The sequence below is a fragment of the Macaca fascicularis genome, chromosome 11 (genome assembly GCF_037993035.2).
Source record: "Macaca fascicularis isolate 582-1 chromosome 11, T2T-MFA8v1.1".
Classification (NCBI taxonomy): Eukaryota; Metazoa; Chordata; class Mammalia; order Primates; family Cercopithecidae; genus Macaca; species Macaca fascicularis.
Window position 1 is genome coordinate 85,832,508 of NC_088385.1, and position 20,557 is coordinate 85,853,064.

The 20,557-nt window shown below is 33.9% G+C and overlaps 1 protein-coding gene across 6 annotated transcripts in view; it reads left to right on the top strand.

Moving 5' to 3' along the window:
• Positions 1 to 20,557, top strand: part of SYT1 (synaptotagmin 1) — a 599,708-nt gene that overhangs the window by 114,581 nt on the left and 464,570 nt on the right. For all 6 annotated transcript variants that reach the window (XM_045366611.2, XM_074007469.1, XM_015430622.3 and 3 more), the window contains exon 2: positions 5,679 to 5,811. The gene's annotated coding sequence lies outside the window, so the exon portion shown is untranslated. The remainder of the gene's footprint in view (positions 1 to 5,678; positions 5,812 to 20,557) is intronic.

Sequence of the window (20,557 nt, forward strand, 5' to 3'; positions counted from 1 at the left end):
AAATTTAAAAAATATTTCAGGAGATTTGCAGACTTCTAGGAATTAAAGTTCCTATTAATGGGTAATTAAATGAAGAAATACATAATCTTAATGTCTGTTTTACATTCTGTTTTTAATACAATTTGTAATTATTATTATTTTTTTTTTTTTGAGACGGAGTCTCATGCTGTCGCCCAGGCTGGAGTGCAGTGGCGCGATCTCGGCTCACTGCAAGCTCCGCCTCCCGGGTTCACGCCATTCTCCTGCCTCAGCCTCCTGAGTAGCTGGGACTACAGGCGCCCGCCACCGCGCCCGGCTAATTTTTTGTATTTTTAGTAGAGACGGGGTTTCACTGTGGTCTCGATCTCCTGACCTTGTGATCCGCCCGCCTCGGCCTCCCAAAGTGCTGGGATTACAGGCTTGAGCCACCGCGCCCGGCCCAATTTGTAATTATTTAATTGTAAATTATTTCTTAAACTAAGAACAAACACTTGAATGGTGTAGGTGAAAGCCTCGCTCTTATATTTTCTCCCCCATTTGCTGCCTTTGCCCTTTTAAACCGAGATTCTTCTTATGTAAATATCATGTAAGATATCTTGCCACAAAGAACATTTCAGTGTAATTATTCCTTAAATATTCATGTCTCAGGTAATTAACTGGTATACCATCTGTGATTTGCTTATACATAAGGTCAAAAACCTAAGGTAATGCATCATAAACTAATCATTTATATTTTCTTTGCCAAGGTTCACTGAATCTTTTAACCTACATTGACTACGATAAAGTTAATTTTCCATATTAAAATAATATTCAGATTAGACTTTTAAAAATTACAGTATGGGAAAAAATGAACACGTAAGTTAAAATTAAGGTTGCAATAAGCAAATAACTTGGCAGCTTTTCTTAGCAGAAACATATATATATGAGGCACATTTCTCTAAATTATTTAAGTTGGTATATTAAACCAATTTATATCTAATCCAGTGAAATTTATGGCACATATGTTCATTAGGAGAAAATAATTGATAAATTAAGAAACACTTCACTGTGAAAAATCTATTAATATTCCTAACTCATTCGATTTTTTTCTTTCACTTTTGAATTTTTATGAACTTATTTCTATGCCATAACAATATAATATTGGTAAGTGTAAAATACATACATTTGGCTTAAGTTATATTCCCACTAGTCTCCCTAAGAAATAAAGGGTGCCAGATAGTCCACTATCTGCATTTATCTCTAAATTGGTAATAACTAAAGGATTCAGAATTTGATGTTAACATCAAGAGAATGTGCTTAAAATAATTGAATCTTACTCTACGATAATCGAACTTAAGGTCTCAGAGAAATATGTTAGTTAGGATAAATGTATTTTGCTTTCCCATTAGCCTCTTTACCTTCTATTTTTCATCAATTTGCTTTGCCCAATCAGGTTTTATTTACACCTTTTTAATAAGCTACAACAATTCTAATGACTGTTTCTTTTAACTTTATTTTTTAATTCACAGGAAAAATTGTATGTATTTACATACACAACATGATGTTTGAAGTCTGTGTACATTGTGAAATGACTAACACTAGCTAATTAACATATGCATTACCTCATGTAATTACCATTTTTGTGGTAAGAACACTTTACATCCTCTCTTAGTATTTTTATGACTACCTCATATTACTAACTACAGTCACCATGTTGTACAGTAGATCTCCTGTACTTATTCCTTGTAACTGAAATTTTGTGTCCTTTGGCCAACATCTCCCCAGCCCAACCTCCAACCACCCCAGGCCCTGATAACTACCATTCTATGGAGGCTTCTCAAAAAATTAGAAATAAAACTACCTTATGATCCAGCAATCCCATTACTGGGTATATATCCAAAGAAAATGAAAACGATATGTCGAAGGAGTATCTCCATTCCCCTACATTTGCAGTATTCATAGCCAATGTATGGAATCAACCTAAAGAATGTTTTCAATGACCAATAACCAGGAACATATTTTATTTATCTCATATGCTCCAACTTACTACGCAAGTTGACCTTGTATAAAAGTAACTTTACAAGAACATTAGCACTAAATAATTCCTAATATCTTGGAGACAATTTTCAAAACAATACATTTGTTTACTCATTCAAGATGTATTTACTGAGCTACTACTGTTCTATGCCAAGTGATGTTCTACATCCTAGACATGCAGCAAAAACCAAACTGAAAAAAAATTAATTCTTGTAGATTTTCAAAGCAACTATAGTAGAGAGAAAAAGCATGTGCAGTCATGTCTTACTTAATGACAGGGACTTGTTCTGAGAAATGCATCATTAGGCATTTTGTCATTGGGTGAACATCATAGAGTGTATTTACACAAACCTAGATGATATAGGCTAACTACACATGTCAGTTAGATGGTATAGCCTATTGCTCCTAAGCTCCAAACCAGTACAACATGTTACTGCACTGAATACTGTAGACAATTGTAACATAATGGTGTTGGTGTATTGAAACATAGTACAGTAAAAATATGGTATGATAAGCTTATGAGACCATCATCATTAACTGAAATTTTATTATTTGGTGCATAGCTATGTTAGATAATGATCAGTACTATGAAGAAAAATATAGCGTTACTTATAAATTAAGAAAACAGATCAATCTACTAAATATCAGGTCTTCCAAAAATTATTTTTTAAACCAATATAATAGTTACTCCTGAGAATAGGTACAAGAATTTTTTTTTAATCATGATAAATCTTATCTCTTACCCCTCTTCATTCCTGCCTCCACCTCAATCCATTCTTCAAAGAGTGACTAAAGAAATTAGATCCTCCAGAGGCTTCTCATGACCCCCCTCACATAGACCCCTCAGCACAAACTGACCCATGCCCGCCTCCAGCTTCGTCATCCTCCGTGTTTCTCTAAACTCACTATATTCAAGCCATAGTAACTTTTTATTTTTTTAAATCTGTCAAACATATAAAGTTCCTTCCTGCCTTAGGTCTTCTCACACATATCGTTCCCATGTTGGGCTCAGTCCCCACCTCCCTCATCCCACCCCACCCCCCCCTCAAACCCAACTAACTCCTGCTCACTTTTTAATACCTAAGTGTGATTTCTGCATGGAAGCCAAGTCTCCATGAGGTTCCCCTGTTTTCACCCTTCAAGAGTCTTTACCTGTCCTTTGGGAACTTATTACTATTTAAATTATGTAAACACTTATGTTATACTCTGTGTATTTATCAAATACCCCTCCTCAGATTGCAAGTTCTGTGGGATGAGGTGAGAGGAGGCAGTTGTTTCTCTCCTTGGCCAGTGTACTTTCACTGCTTTGCACCCTGCCTGGCATAGAGTAGGCATTTAGAAAATTGTTCCTGAGAGAATTAAAGAATAAATTTCATCAAAAGTGTCTTCAATTTACAACGTGTACTTTTATGCAACACTTGGCAAAGTGGGTTCTTGTGGGAGCTGGTAATATCCTTTAAACCATGGGACTGAGAAAATGATTCTAGTTGAATCTGTGTTATTTAATCTGTGTTTTTTAAATCTATGGGGCTCTTGCCCCAGACTCTGTTGGAAGGCTGCTGTGCTTGCTTGTAAGCTCATAGTCCCAATGACAGATGGTTTTTAATCTTTGCTATTTGGCTTCTAGAATGGGTATGTATTACTAACTCATGCATTTTCTCTAACGTGGAATCTGATTCTGGTGGCCATTCCCTCTGAGGAATAAGAACTTGTAGCCATGGGAGAAAGGTTTCAAACACTTTCAGAGAGTTGAGGGGAAGCCACTTTATGCTTGGAATCATTGTTTAAAAAAATTTAATTATGAAAAATCTCAAATGGGTAAAACCATTAAATAATCCCAGATAGCAATAGCTCAGGGCATTATTGTTTAATCACCTCATGCTCGGTATTCTAAAGGACATACACATAGAAGGCAAACACACAGTGTTGGTGATGTTTTCTGTGTTTTTAGAGTGAGAAATTAGAATTATTTTTGAGGATGGGAAGGATCTTTCCTCACTGACTAGCATATCCCAAATTTACACCATGACACTTACCAATTTATAAAAATATTTTATTTCCATATGTGTCACCTCAACTTTTTTAGAGGCAGGAACTTGTCTTTTCTCTTTTTTATCCCCACGACCTGGCCAAAAAGAAAAAAAAAAAGTTTTAAATAGATGATTAATATTCATTAAACAAATCACAGGTAGTAAAGAAGTATTAAAAGCAGCCTGAGCTGGAGTCAACTATTTCTTGTCTGTATCAGCCGGGCAAAATGTTGCTCAGAAGCCACTCAGGGAATAAAACTCTCTTGTGAAGAATCTGTTCCTTTAAACTAAGGACTTAAGTTTTCCCAAACCCTGTAAATTCCCTTGTTTTTCTATATGGATTTATGCCAGAATGATTCCAATCCACTGGTTGGCAAAGAGAATGGTTTAATAACTGCAGAGGAAATATAAAATTCTATTCAGAATATAATAAAAGCTGTAGGGGATTATGTATTCATTTATCTTGTAGTAGGAAAATTCAAATCTTCACATAACAGAGTGTTGCCATGTCAGCTTCCTCTGGAGAGTTGAAAACTGAACTGTAAAGACAGCAGAATGATGTGATTTGTATTGGAGTCACTGGAACCGACAAAACCTAAATTTTTTTAAAATTTATTTATTTCAATTGACAAATGACATATTTTATAAACTAGTGGTATACAATATGATTTTAATATATGTTCTACTATGCAAAGCCTCAATTCTTAATTGGTCTACAGGATTCAGCTGATAATGTGAATTCTGTCTACCTATGTTTTTATATCTGTGAAAGAATTATGCTACTTTATAACTCAGTGTTTTTGAGATTCCATATTCTAAAATTATTACTTTCAACCATCAAATATAAGACAGTAGAAATATGGGGCAAATTTTTTTGCAGTTTTATATAAAAAATGTAGATAAATGCAATAGGGAGTGCATTAAAGAGAACAAAAAAAATTTTTAAAAAGGAAGAATGGGGAAAAAAGAAGAGAAAAAAATGTAAAAGAAAGGAGAGAGGAAGGGAGCCCAAAAGGGCAAAGAAATTGAGGAAGGAAGGGAATATTAAAGTATTTGATTGAGCTTCCCTACCACTCAAATGCTTTTGTATGTGCAGTATTTCAAAGTTCTTCCTAGGTAAATAGCAATGTCTTTCCTTTTTATTAGCACTGCTGCAGCTGCTGTTGCTCACAAAGAGATTCACAAATCAAAATAGACTCAGTTAGCTTTTCAATAATTCTGAAAAGGTAGGGGAACATTGCCAGAAAAGGATAGCACTCCAGTATCCTAACATGGAGTCTTGTTAGCAAAACAAAGTGTGAATTGCTTAGATAATTCCCTGCTGTTGGTAATTCCACTGGGTGCCTTCTGTGGCAGCACAGGCTATTTCTCCTCTATAGACCAATGCCATTGAGCAGGAGATGTCAGAATAATATGAAAAAGTTGCTCTTTTGAAATGTTTATTCTTCTAGTTTTTTTTTAAATGTCAGTATGATTCATAACTATTGGTTCTTAGCCTGGAGCACCCAGCACAACCAGGAATTGAGGAAGCTAGAGCAGGACGTGAGTAATGAATGGGCTGCATAAGCAGAAGTCTAGTCTATACCCAGTCAATGTGCAGAGTTGCAGGCTAGCATTTTCACAGATTCTTTCTATTATTCTCTCTCTCTCAAGGGAAAACAGGACAACTAGCAAGAGCTAGCAAGAACTAGCAAGAGCTTGAACAAACGCCTGGACTCAGATTGGAAGACTGCTCATTTGTCTACTCCCTCATTCCTGGAAATTGCACTGAAACCGTCTGATTAAGGTATTTGGAAAAAACAAATTTCTGACACATTTTTTTGATGATCAACCTCCGTTATCCATCCGTATCTTTTTATATGTGGCGGTGGGGCAGGGGGGTAGTACTTGTGTCGAAGATTGAAGAACTGTATCTCTTTAAAAGTTTTTGTGATATTAAGGGGAAATTAGTTTTTGTCACATCTTCTGAAATTATTACTATTATTAATGTTTTTGAAATGCTAGTTTCGCTGGTGGCACACTGGCTCCTTGGATAACATGTTTGCTTTCTCCCACTGTCATTTTTTACTCTATCAAATCCAAAGCTGTCATGGTTCATTATCTGTAGATGATCTTGAGCAGCCTTGCATTCTAAAAGAATATGCCATGGCATCTGCCTCTGTGCTTTTGCGACCTGCTGCAGAGATGATATTTTAGCACGAGTCTTGGGTGAGGGGCAAGAGGGGAGAGCAGAATTTGTCTCAGACTGATGTTTCTTTGTACCATGCTGTCTCTCATTCTTTCCTATATGGCTAATTCAACAGTGAAGTACATATATCACACTGTGACTATTACATATGTTAGAGTATATAATTGGGGTTGTAAAGTATCTGTCTGAATGTCTTCACTAATGAATTCCGTCAAATTCAATTATCATTCTTAGACTCTTCATTAACCAATGAAATTACTCCTTTGGTCTAAGTCATTTCTAACACGCTTTTATTAGACATACACACAATTCTATGAAGTAAATGTGAGGTGATTAGATTATCTCATGATCTTTATTTGGAGTCCCATGCTACTGAAGTTTGGATTTCTACAGAATAACCTTTCACATTACTTCCACTGTATACAGGAGAAATAATGCTACAGTGTGAAGCTCTAAGACTCTATTTTACTACTTATATCTTAGACTTCTTCTTTTTCCTGAGGAAGTTTGCTACAGTGGATCACCAATACAAAAATACATAGAAACATACCGACTATATATTCCTATTAAACTAACCTACTTATTAAATAGATGTATCTATAGGCTTATACTATACTGAATCATAATGTTCTTCACCTTTTAGGAATAAATTATTTCAGTACTAGAACTTTCTCCTATCTCTTACAGTAAGATAGCACAGAGTAGGATCACAGTTGTTACTGTGGAAACATTTTTTTCAAGTTATCACTATTTCTTTACATGGATTTCTTCTTAAACAAAGTGGTTCTGGAAATGCATATACCCAGTATTTATAGTACTTTAGTTTTCTAGGAAATAATTGCCACAGTACTAATTTACATTGGATATTTTAATCATTTTACAATGAAGGGCAGGTGCCTAATACCCTTGCAGTATGATTCTTACCATACAGATCTGAAAATATTTCCATTTTGTTCTCCTCTACATTAATGTCTTTTAGGAACATTTTCATCTTCTGTCCTACAACTATTTTGAGAAACATCTCAAAATGTGGTCTAAAACCAACCTACAAAAATATATGTTCTGGGTCCCATGCCAGACTTAAGTCAGAATCTTTGAGAGTAGGCCCTAGGACCAGCATTTAAAATATACACATTAGGTGATTATAATGTACTCCAACGTGTAATAACCACTGCTCTACAAAATGAGGGCAAGGAAACAACTGATAGAAAAGCATTGTAAAACTAGATGTATAACTGATAATAAAAATAAAAACACCAAAATCAAGTTAAATTTGGATTTTAAATTTTTCTACATGTTTTCATTACTTGCTGCACAAAGCATTCTAGGTTGTTTATTTTGCCTTTAATATCAGTCTTAAATATTTTAAATTAAAAATTTTAATATTTAGTGTTAATTAAGTATATGGATGTCTGTTATTTAAAAGCATTTTCCAAGTTGCCAAATAATGAATAATATTTATAATGGTAAAAGGTATTACATTTATAATTTGTATAATTCATTCATATTTTCATATTTGAATCTTTAGTTTTACAAAGCTTTGTAAATAACAAGTCTATATTCAATATTTTGTATATATTTAAGTATATAATAAACACCACTTTTTAAAGAATTTCAACATATCTTTTTGTTGTTATATACTTTACATATTAAAGTATATAATAAACACCACTTTTTAAAGAATTTCAACCCATCTTTTTGTTATGGTTTCCATTTAAATGAATTACTTGAATGTCTTACTTTCAGAAGATGCTTTATTAATATGACTAAATTGAATTCTTTGGGCTGAGATTTTTCCATTTTTTCATAAATGAATTAGATTATATGGAAATATTCATTATTTAAGTATTTAGTATTAAGTATTTAGTATTAAGTATATTTAAGAATATTTTCTCAGTACGACAAGTACGACATGTTTGCCAATTTAATATACCAAACTCTAAAGTAAGTATACACTCAAACGAGAGTTAGGGGACAAAGAACTGTCTTCTGAACCATGAAAAGACAGAATGTCATGATTACCTCAGGCACTGAAAGACAGCAAAAATCTACATTAGTTCTAGTAGAAAGACTACAGAGAATGTTTGACCCATAAAATTAATTTTTGCCTCCTACACAGCCAACTCCATGGAGACAAGGGCTAAAAAGTGAAAATGGTCAAAATCTTAAGTTTCTAGGTTAACTTACTTTGTAAACTAAATATGTCCTGAAAAGACCGGAATAGTTTAAATTGTTTCTGCGTTCATAAGAATCATTTTATATATCAAAAATTCTTTTGTTTTCATCTAGTTTTAAAGATTGTTTTTAGATTATGGACAGGCACTACTTTAATTGGGTTGTGTTTCAAATGTTTCATTTAGAAGTTAAATATTTGGGACTCAAAACTTATTTTCAAATATAAAGAATGCTATAAATGATGTTTCATACCCAGATTCAATTTTATGAAATCCACAACATTTTAGTAAAATTACAAAAGTTATAAAACTAGGAACTGAAGGGAAGAATCATTGAAAACAATACTATATGATCCTCAAAATTAAACCCATTAAACCAAAAATATTAAATTATATATTTACTTTGAATATCAATGCTAAAGGAAAATAAATTTGCTTATAAATAAATGAGAAATTAAAAGAGGGTAGGATACTTTTCTAAAACACAGAGAAAGTGGGATGATAGCATGAGCAGTATTCCTCTGAGCAGGGGAGAGGGAGATGGAGGGGAGAGATGCTGGGTAGATTTAGAGAATGAAAGGCAAAAGGATCTCAAGTATGAGTGGCCAACAGCATTGAACTAGCTATTAAATAGAAAATTTGCTCATAAATGGTATGTTTATAATCCAGAAGAACAGGTGTATTCAATTTTTCTTTTCCTTTTGAGACAGAGTTTTGCTCATGTTGCCCAGGCTAGAGTGCAGTGGTGTGATCCTGGCTCACTGCAACCTCCACCTCCTGGGTTCAAATGATTCTCCTGCCTCAGCCTCCTGAGTAGCTGGGATTACAGGCATGAGCCACCACGCCCAGCTAATTTTGTACTTTTAGTAGAGATGGAGTTTCTCCATGTTGGCCAGGCTGGTCAAAAACTCCTGACCTCAGGTGATCCACTGCCTGGACCTCCCAAAGTTCTGAGATTACAGGCGTGAGCCACCATGACTGGCCTTAATTCTTTTAAAATGAATAGATAACTATGCTGTTACACATCCATTTAGAAAGCAGCTGTGTAGAGGAAATGGTAAGGAGAGATAGTGAGCATGCATGCTAACTCAGTGGGTGCCAATTAATGGAGTGAAGGGATAGCTAAGAGACTCAGTGGGTGCCAACTAATGGAGTGAAGGGACAGCTAAGGGACTCAGTGGGTGCCAACTAATGGAGTGAAGGGACAGCCTTCCACCAACAGCTTTTTCTGAGTGGATTAACTCCTTACTCAAGGTTTTATTGAGCTCCACTTTCTAAGGAATTCTACCCTTCGTTTCTTTCAAAAAATTCAGCATCAAGTGAACCAAATTTACCAATTTGCTGCCTTTGTGTGCACAGCTGTTCATTTAATTTATGAATTTATTTATTGAATACCTACTATGTAGTCAACACTATGTAATTTTTGTTACTTTTAGCCCAGACATTATGACACAAAGAATATTTTGTTATATTTGAATTTTAGTATTTTGTATTTTACCATTTCTCCTTTATTTTCTGTTTCTTAAATTTGGATACTTGAAGGGAACAGGTGGCATCCATGCCTAGGGATGGAGGGCTAGGAGTGTGGATAACCCAGAGAAGAAGGTGCAAAAAAAGGAGGTATCTGTCTTGTTCCTCTATTCTTTTGATTTTAAGGATGTCTTAGCAGTCCTAAGTAGAGCACCTATCACTTCCACTTAACCTTAAAAACAATTTTTAGAGATGGAAAAAAAAATAGAACTATTTGCTCATGATAAAAATTATCCATTCAAAGTGAAGAAAAACTAATACATTCAAATTGAAGACCTGCAATATATATCTCACTACTAGGCTAATCTATGGTTTAAGAAGCAAGATGTTAGAAAGGCATCCTGGAAAAATTGCCTGTAATTCTTCATCAACTGTAATTTTCAGTGAAATAAAAGTCTGAATCTCCATTACTAGTTAGTTTGAAGTACAGAAGGTCATCATGTAAGTTTCTAAAATCCCTTTTAACTCTAGAAATTCTACTGGAGAGATAGGTGAATAAGACTGGGAAAAAAGAATGGTTCATCTTTTATTGAAGAAAGGTGTTTAGAGGAATTTTTCAGTATCAAGCACCCCTCATTTCATTCCATTTTCAAGAAACAAGAGCAAAGGATGAGTTTTGGCAACATTCAAAGAAGTGTCTTAAGACAGGAATGGTCAATGCCTGTGTTGAGTTACCTGAATCTCTATTTGGCACCTTCTGAAAGTTACTATAAAAACCTGGGCTTAAGAAGAGGATGATGGTATAGTCTCGCAGCCTTGTGTGAATTTTCCAAATGGTTTTGTTACTCCAAACCGTAGAAGTGATAGCTCAAAATTTATAACTGATGCTATGTCATCAGTTGTACTCACATATAAACTTGCTTGATAATATTTCCTATACTTAAGTTTCCAATCAATCTATTTTTGTCTCCTACACTTCCCTGATCCAACAAATCTTATCCATCATGCAGCCTGAGTCCATACCTTTGTTTATTCAATGATTTTATTAAGCATCTACAATGTCAGTTATTCTTCAGATCCTCTTGTCCAGGCCCCTGTCCTCATGGAGACTACCTTCTAGTAGAGAGGTAGACTATTAACAAGGAACAAATATATAAATAATAAGACCCACCAAAATCTTGTTTATTCACTAACTTTAATCCTATTTTTGTCTAAATTTTCTTCCTCCAAGTTTTTTTTTCAGTCAGTAATCCTACACTTCATTTTAGCCTCCTTGATTCTTACTGTTTTCAACACTGCACTGAAATTAATATAATCCACTTATTTTAACTCTTTTAAGATTTTCCATCATCTTAAGTGGGAGGAACAAATAAATTCATAAATTAACATATTAGATAAGATGAATTGCCTAAGAAATTTAATCCACATAGCCAGACATAAGTAACACTAGAGTTGCTCCAATGTGGCCATTATGGAATCAAATACCTCACAGCCCAGGCCTCAACTGCATCTTTTGTTGTCATGAGATTTTTCTTAATTACATTTTCCAGTGATTAAGTGTCCCATTTCAACACATCGGAATGCATTTTCTGTATTAAGTTGTCAATGATCATAAACTATCTGGCAATAACTTATTCCAATTATCCAAACAACCTCCTCCAGGATCTCTAGCTTAACCATTCAACATTTACTATGTGTACTTGGCACAAAGATGGTATAAAGTTTTAGCCACTAAATTGTTTACACATTTTTCACACTATTCCAAGATATTAGAACAGGATGCTCATTTACATGTGTACACATATAAATGTCTGAATATACATGTTGAAATGCAATAGGTTACATCTGATGATGGTTCGAGAACTAGAAGGATAATCTTAAGGAACATAAAAATTTCGCATTTGAAGTTATTGCTAAGAAGAATAGCAGTGTAAGAGTTTAGATAACTGCAAAAGTAAAGAATCAAGGCAGTGTAAAGTTTCTATATCTTAGGGAACTTAACTAGCTGTTGAAAGGGCACCTCTCTGGCATCATTAAAATTTTAAAAATTTGACACATTAAGATGTGCCAGTAACAAGTTTGGTCCTTAGCAACATTCCATTAATGATACTATCCTTTTCATTAAATGAATCCGAGAATAATAGTTTTCAGACCTAAATATTTACAACCATGGTTTCATCAAAATACAGACAACATATATTGTATTGAGTATGCCTTTATCTAGGGCAAATCTTAATAGCGTCTAGAGACAGACCAACTACCAAGAAAAATTATCAAGACAATTATTAAGAAATTTGTATAAATCCCTTTATTACATCTTATATTTTAAAAATTCTCAAAACAATTCCAGCCTTTACATACCTGTGATGGATTTTTATTCCCTGGACAATTTATCAAGAAATTAAAAATTCAGAGCATCCTAGCAACACAGTGGTATATTTACCATTAGAGTATGCCTATTTTATTTATTTTTTTATGGCACAAATACCCCAAAGTGTTTTATTTATTAACCTATTGGCTGAATTATAATATTCCTACAGAAAAGTGAATAAAACGTGCATTTTATATAGCATTATGAGATTTTTTTCTCTTGCTTTTTGGTCATTTGATCTTGTAAATTGTTCTTTTAGTTGTCATGATGATGATTTAATATCCACAATATACAAAGAAATCCTACAACTCAACAACAAAAATCTAATTTGTCTATTTACAAATAAAAATTATAAATTAGATAATTACAAATTAGAAAACAATGAAGAATAGAATTTAATTGAATGGAAAATATATTAAATATTTATATTCATGGAAGAAACACATGAAGATGAATTACAATTTGCTATCAAATACACAGAAAATTAGATGGAATTTTTGGTTCACAATAGCTGACAAGTTGACAATATGCTAATGTTAAAAATAAACATTCTTCTAAGGTATTTAAATAGAAGCATAGCAAAAATAATCTTGGATACGATTACTTCATTAGAGACTTGGGTTCAAATTTAGGTCCCACAATAGAAAAAGAATTAACAGGAAGGTGGAAAGAGCAACAAAACCACAGTTATTTGTAGTTCGTGACACAATCTTGTAAGAAAAGAAATTCAAGATGCTAAAATGAGAATAAAGAAAGAAGCATCAAGTGTGGATTCAAAGTGAATATATACCATTACAAGACACACTGTATATCAAGAACCAAAAAGAAACTTACTGAAACTGTAGGAAAGAACAACAGATGACATAATGCAATATTTTGAGAAGAGAATGTTGAATTCTTCTTGAATTCTTTTTAAAAGGCAGCTATTTATCTTTTGTGAAAAATCACAATACAGTTCTGTTTAAAAATGAAGAAATACTCTACTGTATTACCTCCCAGTTCTCACATATTTATGGATAAGTATTAAAACTATACTTAGTATAATAAACCTAAATTTCTGAAATATGAACACTCACAATTTTCTAGGTGATAAGTTATTATATGATTTTGTTATTTAACTGTAAGCAAGGGAGAATCTAAGAAAGAAGAATATATTCTTTCTAAAATGACTCCCCTTCAAGATGGCACCTGAATACATAGAATAATCAGATTAATCATTTGGGGTTAGTGGTTGTTTTTGTGTTATATAGAAGTAGAAATGACCACTATCTGATAGCATCCAAGAAAGTACCTCTCCGGTGACAGAACTGTCACCCTGATCACCATTGCTCATGAACCCCCTTCATGTTAATGGGCGCATTCCAAGTAGAAGACATGATAACACATTCTTTATGTTCTTTTAGAATGGTTAATTCTAAAACTGTTGGGACTTCTTATATACTGCTGGTTAACTTCTGAGTATAAATGTAAGGAAATTCTATTTCATAATTTAGTGTCTTGAGTAGGACTTTATAAATTGGTTTATGATCAGTATGCTTCAAGTTTATTTTGGATACCAGATGTTCCCTTTATTTAATCTACTTAAATCAACAAAAGAAGTAATTTCAAACAGTATTCATCCAATAAACTGTAGTTAGGAAAATGTACATTAATCTATTTTTATTTACCAACAACTTTGTCCTTTTCTGTAGAAAAGCACTTTGAAGAAGGGAAAAATAAAAACAGAAGGAAAGAGAAATTATATATAACTATAAAAATTATATGCAGCTTTGCCTGCTTTTTATGTAACCTAGTATTCAAAACTTATCTGGTTTTATCATATTCCATTATGTTATGGACACACAGGCCAGTATTTTCCCACCAGTTTCTCCTAACTAAGAAGAACATTCAAACTGAAAATCTAAGTTTGTGTTTTTCTACTGAAAGAAATGTCGCTGGTGAATAAGGAAGATGATTTATGTGCATAAAGCTGACCTTATAAAAATAATCTCTGTGTTCATCATAAAGTTGAATTTTATTGCTATGTAACATTTGTTCCAATTTCTTTTTGTATATCTCTGATAAACCATTAGTTTGTAGATCTCTGATGCCTTAGACCATATGACAGTTTAAAAACATCTATTGTGTTTTCCCCAAAATTCTTTCATTAGTCAGTAGTTTGTTTTTGTTTTTTTTTTATGAAACAGTGACAACAATTTCTTTCCTGATTACAATTTTTGCAGTGTTTTAGCTAACATATTGTACTAACTGAAAATTATCTTTAATTTAATTATAAATTAAATATATTTATTAATTAACAATTATATCTCCAAAGTAAAGATTTTTTGATTTCTAATGTTAGCAATTCTTGTTTATATTTAATGAAATTCACATTTCTCCTGACAGGGGAAAAATATTGTTCCACATTAAGAAAGCCTTTTCATTCATGTCCTGAAACTACATATTTTTGTTCTGGAATATAAATCATCTATTTGATATGTATGCTGAAATTTAGTTTGTGAAACAGGATATATATCTATTTGTATGTCTCTCTGTAATAGAATTCTGGACTGTAATGAGTTGTTCTCCATATACATGAAGGATTAGATACATATCTTTCTCCTTTCCAAAAATGCCATCAACATTGTCAGTCTCAGAAAACAGGTGAAAAATTGCCTCAATGTTTCTGATATCTCTTATTAAAGATAGTCACAGTGCAGAACTGAAAAATATTAAAGTTTTATGAAGCATGACCATGAAATAACAAAACTTTCTTTTTTATTTTATTTTATTTTATTATTATTATTATTTTTTGAGACAGAGCCTTGCTCTGTTGCCCAGGCTGGAGTGCAGTGGCCTGATCTCGGCTCACTGCAAGCTCCGCCTCCCAGGTTCACGCTGTTCTCCTGCCTCAGCCTCCCGAGTAGCTGGGACTACAGGTGCCCGCCACCACGCTCGGCTAATTTTTTCTATTTTTAGTAGAGACAGGGTTTCACCCTGTTAGCCAGGATGGTCTCGATCTGACCTCGTGATCCACCCGCCTCGGCCTCCCAAAGTGCTGGGATTACAGATGTGAGCCACCGTGCCTGGCCAAAACTTTATTTTAATAAAGGGCTCATATCAAATAAAGGACTTATATCCAAATGAGTATTGTCCTTCACTATGGTCATCTTAGATTTCAGAAATGCTTCCATCGTTCAAAACATTCAGCTATGTATTTGCAACTTTTAGAACGAGTTTATGCACCAGGAAGCAGTCTTCGACAAACTCCACTGTGAAGGCGTTGTCATTATGATCAATACAAATGAGGAGGCAGCCTTTCTAAGCATGAGGAACATTTCTTTTTTATTTTATTATTTTTTTTTTTTTTTGAGAGGGAGTCTCGCTTTGTCGCCCAGGCTGGGGTGCAGTGGCCGGATCTCAGCTCACTGCAAGCTCCGCCTCCCGGGTTTACGCCATTCTCCTGCCTCAGCCTCCCGAGTAGCTGGGACTACAGGCGCCCGCCACCTCGCCCGGCTAGTTTTTTTTGTGTGTGTATTTTTTTAGTAGAGATGGGGTTTCACCGTGTTAGCCAGGATGGTCTCGATCTCCTGACCTCATGATCCGCCCGTCTCGGCCTCCCAAAGTGCTGGGATTACAGGCTTGAGCCACCGCGCCCGCCCGGAACATTTCTTTTAATGAGTCTGTGTCCTCTCCAAAAGAAATACGCATTCATCAAGTACACTTTAATTTGAAATGGTGTGTGTTTTTTAGACAAAAAGATACATCTCTCACAAAGGAGAAGTTCTCTGAGGCTGGTGGGTTCATGAGGTCACGTGTTAGCTAAACGACCTCATAGGCTATGCCCAGAACGTTAGTTAGACCTTTTCCAGATGTGGGGGAAAAAAAACACATAAAGTTTCAGGCTGAATCAATGAGACTACTTTTTTACTCAATTCTTGTTATGTTTTAGAGTTATATCCTTATCCCAGGCAGGACATAAGGTCCTTTCAAGAACCCATGAGGCTATACATGACCTTCCCCTGCTACCTCTCTTTATTGGAATATGAAACCTTACTTGAGCCTACAGTACTCTGCATACATAGTTACTATTTGCTATTTACTTTACATTAGGGATATATAAAATAAACCCTAAAAAGCCAACCTATGCCAAGCTCGGATGGGCTCACTAGTGAATTTTACTCAACATTTAAAGAAGAGATTTTACTAGTTCTCTATGATCTCTTCCGGAAGATAGAAGCAGAGGGAATACATCCTAACTCCTTCTGTGATGACAGAATTACAGGAATATCAAAACCAGGCAAAGGCAATACAAGAAAAGAATACTATAGACAGTATCTCTCATGGACGTAGATGCAAAACTCCTCAACAAAAGCCAGCCCATAAGCTATCACGCCGGGTGAAAAGGTAATGGAACTGTGGAGGGATATTCTGCTTTCCATTACAAACCATTTATTTATTCAATCAATATTTATTTTTGTGAGGTTGATTCTATGTGGTCAAGAAATCAAACTTGTCATCTCTCTCATTCAGTCAGTCACTTATTCATTCACTCACTGAACAAATATTTTTTCAAAATGTACAATGCATTAGGCATTATACCTGGTGCTGGGGGATACAATAGTGAGCAAAATAGGGCAAATTCCTGCCATCATGGTTTTTACATTATATTGGAGAAGCAGACAATAAATGAGATATTAAACAAATAGATAATAAACAAGATAAATACATCTACATTATATACTATGTTATCTTTATATCAATAAATCAAGGTACATAGATATATATCTTATTATCTATTTATCCAATATAATGCAAGGTATATAGTAAGATTTATATTATATATAACAAATATTATATAAATAATAATTAAATATATATAATAATAAATATATGTAATAAATATATATAAAATGTAAAGTATACTAATGATAAATGCCAAGAAGAAAGCAAGAACTTAACTTGTACATAGGGGTGAAATTTACATAGATTGTTTAGAGATGGCCTCATTGAGAAAACGACTTTGTGTAAAACCCCAAAGGCAATGAAGAAGAGTCCTGATAATGGTTCCTGGAAGAGCATTGCAGACATAAAGAACGAGACACAACAACAGAGGCTGGTTTAGAGTGAATGAGGAAATATACTTGGAGATATGAAGTCATAGATTTAGATGGAAATCAAATCATGCAGAGCCTTGTGAGAAATGGCACGGAGTTTTGATTTTCGGCCAAATGTAATGAACAGCCATTGGAGGGTTTTAAACACGAAAATGCTATAAAATGATCGACTATTATAAAAAATGTATTTCAGTTTCTGTACAGAAGACAATATTTAGATGTCAAGAGTACAGGCAGATAGAACAATAGGAAGTTATTGCAGTACTCCAGGTGAGGCAGCTACCAGAGTTGGTAATTTTGATTAGGCTTGTGGCTGCACACTACTGAGAAGTTACTAGACTTGAGATATATTTTAAAAGTAGAACCTACATGACTTGTTGATAGATTGAATATGGAAAATAAGAGAGAAGGAATCATGAAAATAATTACCCTAGAGTTTTTCCTTGAACACTTTGGTGAAGCCATTTACTCTGATGGGGAAGACTCCAACAGAAATGGGTAGGGGAGGAGAAAACAAATTTTGTTTTTATGTTAGGTTTGAGGTCATCTTTAGACTTCTAAGATAAGTCAGTTAGGCAGTTAAAATATAGGAGGCTGGACCTCAGGGAAAAAGACTGGGATGAAGATATCAAATTAGGATTTGTATAAAGTAAGATATTCCCAATAGCAAATTAAAAAACATCTTACTAAAATTTACTTAAATATTATTAATATTTGTTATGTCACTTTATTATATCTATTTATTAAATCCAACTCTAGAGAGTACCAATGTTTTTTCAGTAGATAATTGATATAAGAACCCTGGGTCAGCCTCTCTGGGAGTCTCCAGGCCTGTCCCCCATGTTTCCAGACTTTGTGCAGCATCTCAAACAACATATCCTCCCATGGCAACAGAGAAGGCAGAATCACTGCAAAGAGAACATGCAGGAGAAAGCGGTTCTTTTTAAAAGAAGCTCTCTCTTCTGACCGGGGAGAAGATAGAAAATATCTTCCAGAAAACTACCGATGGATTTCCCTAATGTCTTCCTCCAGAGCTACATCAAATGCCCATCCCTATACCATCCTTTGCAAAAGGGAAGTGTATTATCTAAATTTGAGAGGACAAGTATGAGTTATTACTTGTGACTGAAGTTCCATCATCAAAGAAAAAGCTAGGACGTGTTGGGAAGGTAACCTTCCATGTCTGCTACAGTAGACATTCTCTTATAGATTGTATTTAAAATCAGGACCAGATGATGTCTCCAAAAACATACCCACTGTGCCAAGATATCTTCATCTTCTCTGTGTAAAACTCTATATGGCTACTGGAAGAAACAGATTATATCAGCGTGATAAGGGGATAGACAGACTTGTTGAGTCATAAATAGAACAAGCAGAAATAATAGAAGAAGAGCTTAGAACATTCACAGGAAAGAAGAAGAAACTGAATTTCAGAAAATAAGTTTCTGTGTTTTTGTACCATAATTGAGGGATTGTGGGTGGTATTTGAACATGAGCTAGTGCACCTGAATGTCTTAGGTGCCTGTGAATGCTGCCATTCACCAGCAGCCTCTGTGAGAAGGCTTAATAGGTACTAATTGTTCATTTGTTTCTGAGACTCTGCAATATACCAGGTGCTGTGCCCGGAGCAAATAAAAGGCAGGACTCTATCCTCAAAAAGTTTATAATCTCTGATGGTGATCTAGGTAAATAAGTAATATATTAAATATTTTTGCCATAGCTCTCCTATTATTGTAATTTTTTCTGACTTTAAAAATTATAACTCAAGCAATCTATTGACATTTAAACCACGACTATCTGGTTTACACTGTCTTTCCAGACATTTACTTTGTTCTATTATAGAAAAGACAATGCACATTGATATCTGCATGTGTTTTTAAGTACAAATTCTTATCTGTGTCTGCCATATCACACTGTATTGTGAGAAGTCCAAAATTTAGGTTCTTTCTTAAATTTAATTATCTAGTACTTTCCTACAACAATGTCTCTCCTATTGACATTTCGAATTTCATTTTGTTCACATATCTTGTGTTTGTGTCTCCTTGATATTGATAACAATGGCTGGTATAAGAGCTTATCTCCTATTGATTCTGAAAATGTAATAAAGAAAGAAAATGCAAAGTATCAGCCACATGTGCTGGTTATTCAAGCAACCATCCAACTTCTGTATGAAACTAATATTGGGGGAAATATGGTATGCATGCTGCAGCTCAAGCTCACTTGTGTCAAAGAGAAATACAAAGGCAAGGGATGGTACTGCTTTGACAAATACATGAAGGAATAAAGTATTGAAATAAAACAAGTGAATGTGGCCTTACGAGAATCTTTGTTTTACTTATAAGGCACAGCAGTTTCACGAATGTTATCTTGCTTATTATATTACTATATTTACTTCAAAACAACAGCATTTGTATTCTTATCGAACAATTTATGAATACAAATGACATGAAAATCAGGAGATACTTTTACTCTTCATTTTGATTTTTATTCCATTTACTCCACATGGATATATATCCTAAGTAATCATCAAAATTAAATGAATATTTGACGGAAAATATAACATTAAAAGAAACCCTGAGAAGTTATGTAGTTCTTGCCTGACTCTAGGCAAATTTATAATATATAGAGATCTTCTAAAGAAGAAATTCATATAACCTATTGTAGAAACTCTTCCTTATTTCTAACTCAAATCTTTATATTTTATATTGTTTGTTATATTTTATATTAAGTTTTTTCTTAGAAAATTTGTAATAAAGCATCATGTCTTTTGGCCTATAGCAAATGAAAAAAAAACCTTACAGTTAATTAATACAGAGATTTTAAAATTGTAGATCTCTGGATAACTCATTTGGTTTCCTTTGGATTTTACACATAAAAGTAAGCATTGATTTGTAATTAAGAGAAGGGAAGAATTCATGATTTGGAATAATTTTCTGTAAAAGAAGAATAGAATTAAAGATGTGTCACTATTTAAAATTAGATATTAGACATTTTTATCCAAGAAAATTCTAGAGAAATAATTTTGATTTTCAAATATGATTAGAAAAACTCAAACATTCAGCCTTGCCCTTTCTTTGAACTCTTTCTTAGGTTAACAAGTTCTCCTAATCTTATAGTTTTCAGTGCTGTTTATAAAATTGATAGTTGTACATTTATAGATTTTACAAAATTGTACTCTTTTTGTGGATAAGTATCTTTATGCCAAGTTTATTTGGCTTTGTGTGAATTACTGT